Source organism: Brassica oleracea, chromosome C5 (genome assembly GCF_000695525.1).
Source record: "Brassica oleracea var. oleracea cultivar TO1000 chromosome C5, BOL, whole genome shotgun sequence".
Taxonomy (NCBI): domain Eukaryota; kingdom Viridiplantae; phylum Streptophyta; class Magnoliopsida; order Brassicales; family Brassicaceae; genus Brassica; species Brassica oleracea.
In genome coordinates, this window is record NC_027752.1 from 35,038,169 (window position 1) to 35,047,242 (window position 9,074).

At 31.6% G+C, this 9,074-nt stretch overlaps 1 pseudogene; it reads right to left on the reverse strand.

The window, feature by feature from the left end:
• Window positions 1-4,044: 4,044 nt before the first annotated feature.
• Window positions 4,045-4,562, reverse strand: LOC106345110 (annotated as a pseudogene).
• Between the last annotated feature and the right edge of the window lie 4,512 nt (window positions 4,563-9,074).

Here is a 9,074-nt window from a genome sequence, read left to right on the forward strand (position 1 = left end):
AGAAAGTAAAGGACTATGACAAGTTCGAAGATGAAGTGAAGAAGAATCGAAGGATGATAAGCTTGAAGGAGACACTGCTTTCAACAAGTTCTTCTGTGAGATATATTTGAATTCTGTTGAGGATATGAAGAGTGCTAGAGCAAATGATTTGTGAGTATCTATCTATCTATATTCCTATTTAGTCTTTCTTTTCTCATGGAGATTACAATGTTTTTGGCATTTTGATTGACTCTTTTGTAGTTTTGCACAATCAACAGGTGGAATCTAATGGGACAGTGCTTTTAATAGACTGGAAAGATGTTGGTGCTACAAAAATCGAGTGCACTCTTCATGATGATATGGCGCTCAAGACAAGGGAAATATGATCTTATATGATGTGTGGGTTTTACCTTAATCTAGACAGAACTCGAAGCCTTGGTCTTAAGTCTGGTTTCTCTACTTTATGGACTTAAGGTACTTTGTATTTTCCATAACTCATATTGTTTATACGAAACACTAAAATTTTTAATCTAAACGTTCTAATGTATTCTTTGTTCATATGAACATAGTATAAATATCAATATGTAACATCGAATCTTTCATATTAACCACATACATGTAACATAAGTATTATATAGTTGTAAATATGTAATTATTAATTTAATATTAATGTTAATTCCCGCACATGCGTGCGGGCGGTCCACCTAGTTATATATTAAAATAGAAGTCATGACTTCTATCATGTGTGATTTTTTTTAATTTGGACCATCACTTAGAAATTTTCCTAAATGTATTTTATTAAGACTAATAATACATAGTATCTTTAAAATACTTTAATCATAATATCTTTTGATATCTTTTCATTTTAAATATAAATATATTTATTTTAAAATTCTAACAAATCTTTTTAAAATATTTTACAAGATCTTCATTGTCGAAATTATATTTAAATATTTTCACTAATTTCAAAATTAGTTTGAAATATTATTATACATTAATAAATTCAGTAATCGTTTATAAAATGAAAAATAAAAAATTCTGTAATATTTTATATATTATATAATCATAATCAATCATATTAAAAGAAAATTATTATATTAAACTAAATATAATAAAATTGTATTAAATTTATAAATTTAATATATTTTATTTTCGTAAGTATAAAATATTAATGTTCAAAAAAAAAAATAATATGTTGGTAAGATGGGTTAGCATTAGCAAACTATATAATACATGTATAAAAATTAGCATGTATTTCTTTAAATCTTATAATATAAAATCTTTGTAACTACTTTAATCATAATATATTTTCATTTTCATTTTAAATATAATATATATTATATATTATATTTTAAAAACTCTAATAAATCTGTGTAAAAATATTTTAACAATAATTTAATGTATTTTAATTTATCATTTATAAAATGAAAAACAAATAAATTATATCATATTTTATCTACTTTATAGTCATGATCATGTTAAAATACAATTATTATACTTAAATAAATATGATTAAGGTATATTCAATTGATACATTTATAAATTTTTTTAACGCTGGATAATTATGCTATTACAACTATGAGAAATTTTATTTTCATAAATATAAATTATTTATTTTAAAAATAAAATATGATGATAGATCGGCTTAAAATTAGCAAACCATATAATACTTGTCTAAAAATTAACATATTTTAAACTTTTGTATATACAATAATATATTATCTAAAACGAATAAGCATAAAAAATATTAGTAAAAAGAAATACAGCTTTGAAACACGGTCAGAATTTAGCATAAATTAAATACAAAATAATTTCAAATATTTTTTCTCATGAATATATTAATTTGCTTAATAACTAAATGCAAATATAATAAGATAAATGTATAATAAGAAGTGAAAATACATACGGTTTTAAACAATTAATTAATTATAACATATAAATTATAAAATTATTGCATTTGAAATAGTTATATCAACATTTAATTATATGATTAACGTTAAAAATATATACCACTAATGTTTTAAAACAATAATTTATGTATAGAAAAGTGAAAACAAACATCCGCGCGGTTACGCGGATCATTATCTAGTCTAATAATATTAACATAAAATTTATTTTTAAAATTTTTAAATTTTATAGTAGAAAATATTATTTTCAGATAGCAACACAATATATATAATAATTATCTTTTTTTTTAAATATGTTTTTATTTGTCAAATTTATCATAATTTACAATTATCTAATATAACATATAAATCTAATATTATTAACATAAAATTCGTTAATAATATTCTTACGAATATTATGCCCGTGAGAAGATAACATCTCTAAACTAGGTGTTGTGTCCGCGCATTAAATGCTAATCAAACAAACAAGTATATTTTCTAAAATATGTGAATGTTTTTAAAATTTAACACAACAATAAGCATAAATATATATATAATTAAACTGGTTCTGTCTTTGCTTCTAGGGGCTGTGTAAATAGGGTAAAGGCTTTCTGTTCATTTAGAAAGATCTGTGTGTCTATATGGGCAACGCATAACCAGAGTCAGAGATGACATTAACTTCGATTAGATGAAATATTTTTTAAATTTTCTTTGTTTTGTTCTTGTTTAGTTTTGATTCTGGATCTATTTCGTGCAAATACAAAATCATATAACGTCGCTAAACAACTTTTGAAATTGTATATAAAACCTGGTCGAAATCTCAAAACATTAAGGAATCGTACGTACATTACAATGTAACCAAGATTTTATATTGTACATCTTATAAACATGTTACAACTCCATTAGAGCATGATTATTGGGGGTTCTTAGGGTGAGGTTCTTAGAGCATGATTAACGCGGAGGGCATGGGTTCTTAGGTTTTTTTTTTTTGTCCATTTAAAAAAAAAAAAATTAAAAACCGACCAATCGCATGCCGCCACGTGTCAGTGGGGCCCTTGAACAGTACAAAAACTCCACCAAACTCGCCTCTTGCAAAAGAGGAAGAAGGGATGGGTTTTAGTTTTTTGTCGAGCCCACAGCCCTTAAAACCCCTTAAAAGTCAGGGTTAAGGTGCTCTTAGCGGAATATAACCACACGTCTCTTAACTTTTAACTAAAAAAACTAAGAACCGGTTATTAACTAAGAGTTTTAAGAGCCGGTTCTTAACTTTTTTAGTTAAAAGTTAAGAGACGGGTTCTTATATTCCGCTAAGAACTCCACTCTAAGACCGTGATTAACGCTGAAACCCAAATGAGTTTTTTTTATTTTTTTTTTATTTTTTTTGTCTGAATCGAAAAGAATAAAAAATAAAAATATAAACCAACCAATCGCGGGCCGCCACGTGTCAGTGGAGTCCGCGAACAGTGCAAAAAACTAGCCAACAGCGATCCTTATTCTGGCTTTTCTGCAACCTGTTTTTTTCTTTTTGTGGGCCCTCTCCCCCTTAAAAACCCACTAAAAACCCTTCTCGCTCCCCCGATAATTCTGTCCTAAGAACCCCCGATAATTATGCTCTTACAAGACAAGGAGACACTGAATCACACAAGCACATAGTACGGAAATACCTTTTTCAAACCTTTTGCTTACCGTTACACACGTATAATGACAATTTCTAAAGGAGAGCTTAATTTTATAGACATATAGCTCATCTTTATTACATTGGGACGTAAGAGAAGACATTCTCAGATCACTTGGAGATGGGCTTGACATGGACTCCAACTTGGTGAAGTATGTCAGCACCTGCTTTTCCATGGAACCCAACGACCTTGTGGCCGTTTTCTTTGAGTAGGATACTTTTAGCACCTTCAAGTCCTAAAGGCGGAGAGGTTCGCTTATTTGTCGTGAACCTAAGCATCGTTATAATTTCGGACTCAGTACCAAATATGTTGTCGTAGTTAATCTCCACCGCGGTGATATATTCGTTTGGATCAAGCACGAACTGCAAAAAAAAAACAGTAAACACAAGATTTAACGTAAAACGTTTTTAAACGTTTTTAAAAATGTGTTGCATCGACGTTAGAGCTAAATGATTCTCTTGTATTTATATATTTCACCTCTTCAGATGCAAGTAGTGTCTTTTTTCCATGATCATTTCCAGGGACCTCCTTAGAGTCCTTCTAGCACACCGAAACCTTAAGATCCTGTAATCACAATGGCTGAGGTATCCAAGGCTGTAAGCATCATCTCGTCGGTGAAAATCACTACCGCATTTGATCCAACTCGTTTCCTTCAATAAGGGGTTCCAAACCAGAAGCTGGTTTTCCATGACACACAACAACAGACCGTCGCAATGAAAAGCATTGTACAACTTAATTACCTCGCATTGTCGGACTTTATAAGGGAGATGTCTTGGTCGATCAAAGACGGAGGATCGTCCACGTTGTTTTGCTGCTCCTCAATGCCCACGGCAGAAATCTTAGGACCATTGTCTGTGAGTATAAACCGATGCTCACCACTATAGCTATGCATGTGAAACGACAAGTTCTTCTTGTTGGGTCTCTCCTCCAAAATAAGACTATTCCAAAGCTTACATACACATCTCAACTTTGCAAGACATTTCCATGGGACTCTGGACAGAATTTCCTCTTCCAAATCATATGGTAGTTAAGATGCACACATGGTTTATAACCGTAACATATATGTACATATAGATGACGATAAAAAAAAAAAGAAATTGGAAAAACATAAATAATCGGAAACTTGGATAAATAAAGTTTCTATATTTCAGTGATAGTTTCCTATTATTTATGGTCACCATAAAAGCCGGCTGCTTCTCTTTTTTTTTAACTCCTACCATTCTATTAGAAAAGACAGAGCGATAACTCATGAAACAAAAACAGAGCAAAACAGAGAAAGTGGTGAAGAGCATTTTTCCGATGGGTTTCTGTCGGAAGAACCGGAATTTGGGCTGTAATTGTCACTGTGAACACTATGAGTTAGTGTGTTTGATTGTCAAAATCGAAGTTGTGTTGAATGAGAAATGGAAATCCAAAATGAATGACATGCAAAGTTTATAAAACTTTAAGTTTGGCTAAATAAAAAAATTTAGTAAATGAATCATTTTTGGATGTATGGGTTTAAATTTAAATATATACATAAATATTTATGTATATTTGAGCATGAAAAATGTAAACTCATACAAAGTATTTATTGGTTTGAATTGATTTGGTCAAAACCAATTACTACTTGTTAAACGTGAGTAATGGAGAATCAATTATATTATTGCACTTAATAGCAACTAGACCCTGGTGTTTACATGATTGGAGAGGATAATTACTTTAAAGTAGTGGCTCCCGGAGAAGCTACATATTGGAAACATGTGTGCTCTTATGTTCCGAGTTCGTCGGTGCAGATTCGGAAAGGTCCAGTACATGCACGAGGCAAAAGGAAAATCCGGGATTGTTAGTCATTGTCATTCGTTTTTGTTTTTTGAAAAAGACTTGTCTCTGTGTAGTTAACAAGACTTATACATTGTTTTGCAAGCAGAAACATGCGGAGTTGAAAATGTAGCCTTTTGTTATCTATACTATTATTTGCGAAGTAAATTTTCGCAACGAAGCTCTCACGTTGAAAGTTAGAGCGGTTAATATCTATACTACCCTTGATAAATTTTATATATATTTAAAAACAAAATTTATACATATTATTTTATGTGCGGAGACAACGCCTAGTTTAGAAATAACAAATATTCGAACTTATGAGCTGAGAACTGGTTTGGAGAAGATTCTACCACTAGACTATTAACAGTGTTAAACAAAGCGTGGCCGATATTTAATATAAACATTAAAGGCCGGAAGCTGTAGCTCTTGTGCTCAGGGCCGCCACTGGGCCGACATATAGGATTTCCTATTACTTCTCTTTGGTTTTATACATTTATCTTTTGAGACCTGCTGGTTCTCTGTTTTTTCTTCTTCTTTTGTTTCGAAAAAGGGAGTAGCTGGTGTTGGAACTCGTTTTTGACAAAGTGGTGTAGACCTTTTTTCCGATTGGTTTTTCGACGGAGACGTCTGTCGGAAGGACCGGAGTTTGGGCACGATGTAATCGTCACCATGAACACTATGAATTAGTGTATTTGTTGGTCAAAATCAGAGTTGGTTTGAATAAGAAATGGAGGTTTAATGTCGGTTGCTTATGAAGCTTAAAACATAACATTTGTAAAATGTCCCGCATTATAGTATAAAGTGTGTTAAAGTATCTGGATCGGACTCGAATTTTTGGGTTTCGGGATTTGGTAAATGGATTGTCGATCCATAATACCATTATGTGTGCTCCAGATATTTATTATGTTTTGGTACAACCAAGCAATTTATTCCAAACTTAATATCACATTTATTTATAATTGATTGAGAATCAATATAAAATATGAAGAACGTAACCTCCGTATCTCTCCACTATTGCTTGAATTTATTGGGCAATTCTATGAGAGTATATATATAGACAATGGTCTTCCTTATTCCAAGATACATAGAGAAAACATACGATCATCCATATTTCTTTTATCTTTCTCTTTAGTTTTCTTTTGAGTATGAGAGTATACACAAAACTAGTTTCGCCAGGCTTCTGATAGAGTGACACAAATCGGAAGATTTTTTGCAGTTGTATCTTGGGACTCAATACGTTATCAAACCATCGTACTACGTGACGTATTTTGAGTTAAGGAAAGATATAATATCTCGCCTCAGCAGTTGAATCATCATTTTCTTAATCTTTGGTATACTTTTATCAATTTTATTCTTTACAATATTCAGCTCTCCGTAGTTTATATAATACGGTCCTATCAGTCTTAACCCAAAATATCCGTTTATCGTTTTGCACTAACCGGACTGATTATTGTAAAAGTTTTTTTTTAAGAACAGGTTGATTGATATTTTCTAAGAAGGTGTTGGAATCGGATTGGGCTCCGATTGCTCTCGGTGTCAGCGTTAAAGTCATATTCTTGCTCTTACGTTTTTATTTTGCAGGATCTATTGGATTATTTTTATATATTTCTGCAATTTACGTTTCTGTATTGATATTTCTAAACGGGATTTCAATCAGATTCGGTTAAAAGTCTTTAAAAATATATAATTCGTTTTATTTAACCTCGTCGTTTTCTTTTGTTTAACGTCAAGCGTAAAAAGAAATTTTTTTTTTACTGCTGTCTTTTATTTGTCAAAGGTTGATTTGCGTAGTGGTTCAATTATTTGGTTTACCCGGTTTACGTTCCTGGTTTAATTTAATTTCTAAACAGCAATCAATCGTTTTTTTGTTATTGATATTATCATTTGCATATCGTTACTTGTGGTAAAGTAAGTAAATTATTATCTTATAAGTTGACCTTTTAATATCTTGTGTCTGTGTGTTTGATTTGACGTTCAATTGATTTGTTATTACGTTAAATTTGATCGTTTGCGTAACGTTAAGTTCTCAGAATTTATTTTTCTGATTTTTTTTTATTGAATTAATCGGATTTTTTTTTTTTAATTGTTGAACTTATTTGTGAGTGTTATTGAAATAAACTAATTTGTATCTTAGTCTTTGTGAGCAGATTTGAAAATCAAGGATGAGTTACAACACAAATATATTGATCATTGATAGATCAAGTGGTGTGATCAGCAATGGATTAAATGAATCGACACCTCAAATTAAGTTTGAGAGTGGTCTGCCATTTATGATTCCATTTGCTATGAAAACTGAAATGTCTGCTGAAAATAATCAGAGCATTCAGATTGAAAATGACATGTGTGCTATGGTCACAGAAGTCAATACGATTGAGAATAATTCAAAAGACTGGTGGTATGACACAGGTGCCACCACTCACATATGCATTGATAAGAACATGTTTAGTACCTATCAAAAATGCAATGATGAGGAGCTGTTGTTAATGAGTAACACCAGCTCGTCCATTATTGAAGGTTATGGCGAAGTGAAACTTACGTTAACTTTTGGACAAAAGATCATTTTCAAAAATGTGAAATATGTCCCAGATATGCGAAAGAATCTTATTTCCGGTTCGCTACTAAGCAAAGCTGGATTTGTAGTAACTTTCGAGTCTGATAAACTTGTGCTAAAGAAAAATGATATTTTCTTGGGCAAGGGATTTGTTGAGGATGGACTGGTCAAAATGTGTATTAAGACAGTCTTATTCACAAATGAACCAAATGCTTATTTGGTTGAACCGTTCAAAGTTTGGCATGAAAGATTAGGGCATGTAAATTATAAATCTGTTCAAAGATTGATTAATTTAAACCTAATTCTGAAATGCAAATTGAGCAATGTGAAGTATGTGTACAAGCAAAACTCACAAAAATTCCATTCCCTCATGTTGAGAGAACAACGAAACCTCTTGGTTTAATTCATACAAATTTGTGTGATTTAAAATTTGTTCAGACTAGAAATGGAAAAAAATATTTTGTGACTTTCATAGATGATTGTACAAAATATTGTTATGTCTATTTGCTAAGAAGCAAAGACGAAGCCTTGGAAAAATTCAAGGAGTATAAACTCGAGGTTGAAAACCAACTCGATAGAACTATAAAGATAGTTCGAAGTGATAGAGGAGGCGAGTATGATGGACCATTTGATGTGTTCTGTAAAGAGCATGGCATTATTCATCAAACCACCGCTCCCTATTCACCTGAATCTAACGGAGTTGCGGAGCGTAAAAACCGAACTCTTAAAGAGATGATGAATGCGATGTTGCAAGAATTTGGGTTAGCCCAGAACATGTGGGGGGGAAGCATTGCTTACCACAAATTATATCCTCAACAAAATACCAAACAAAGTCACTGGTAAAACACCATATGAACTTTGGAAAGGTGTTGTACCTTCGTACAAATACTTGAGAGTGTGGGGGTGCCTTGCAAAAGTAGCATTACCACCTCCCAAGAAGGTTTCAATCGGACCTAAAACCGTGGATTGTATTTTCATTGGATATGCCCATAATAGTGGTGCTTATCGATTTTTGGTTGATAAATCAGATGTACCAGATATTCATGTTAATACAATTATGGAATCAAGGAATGCATCTTTCTTTGAACACGTGTTTCCGTGTAAGAATAGAGACAATCCTAAAAGAACTCGTGAAGTAAGAGATGCAAACATCTTTACAAATGAGGCAAGTACTTCTGG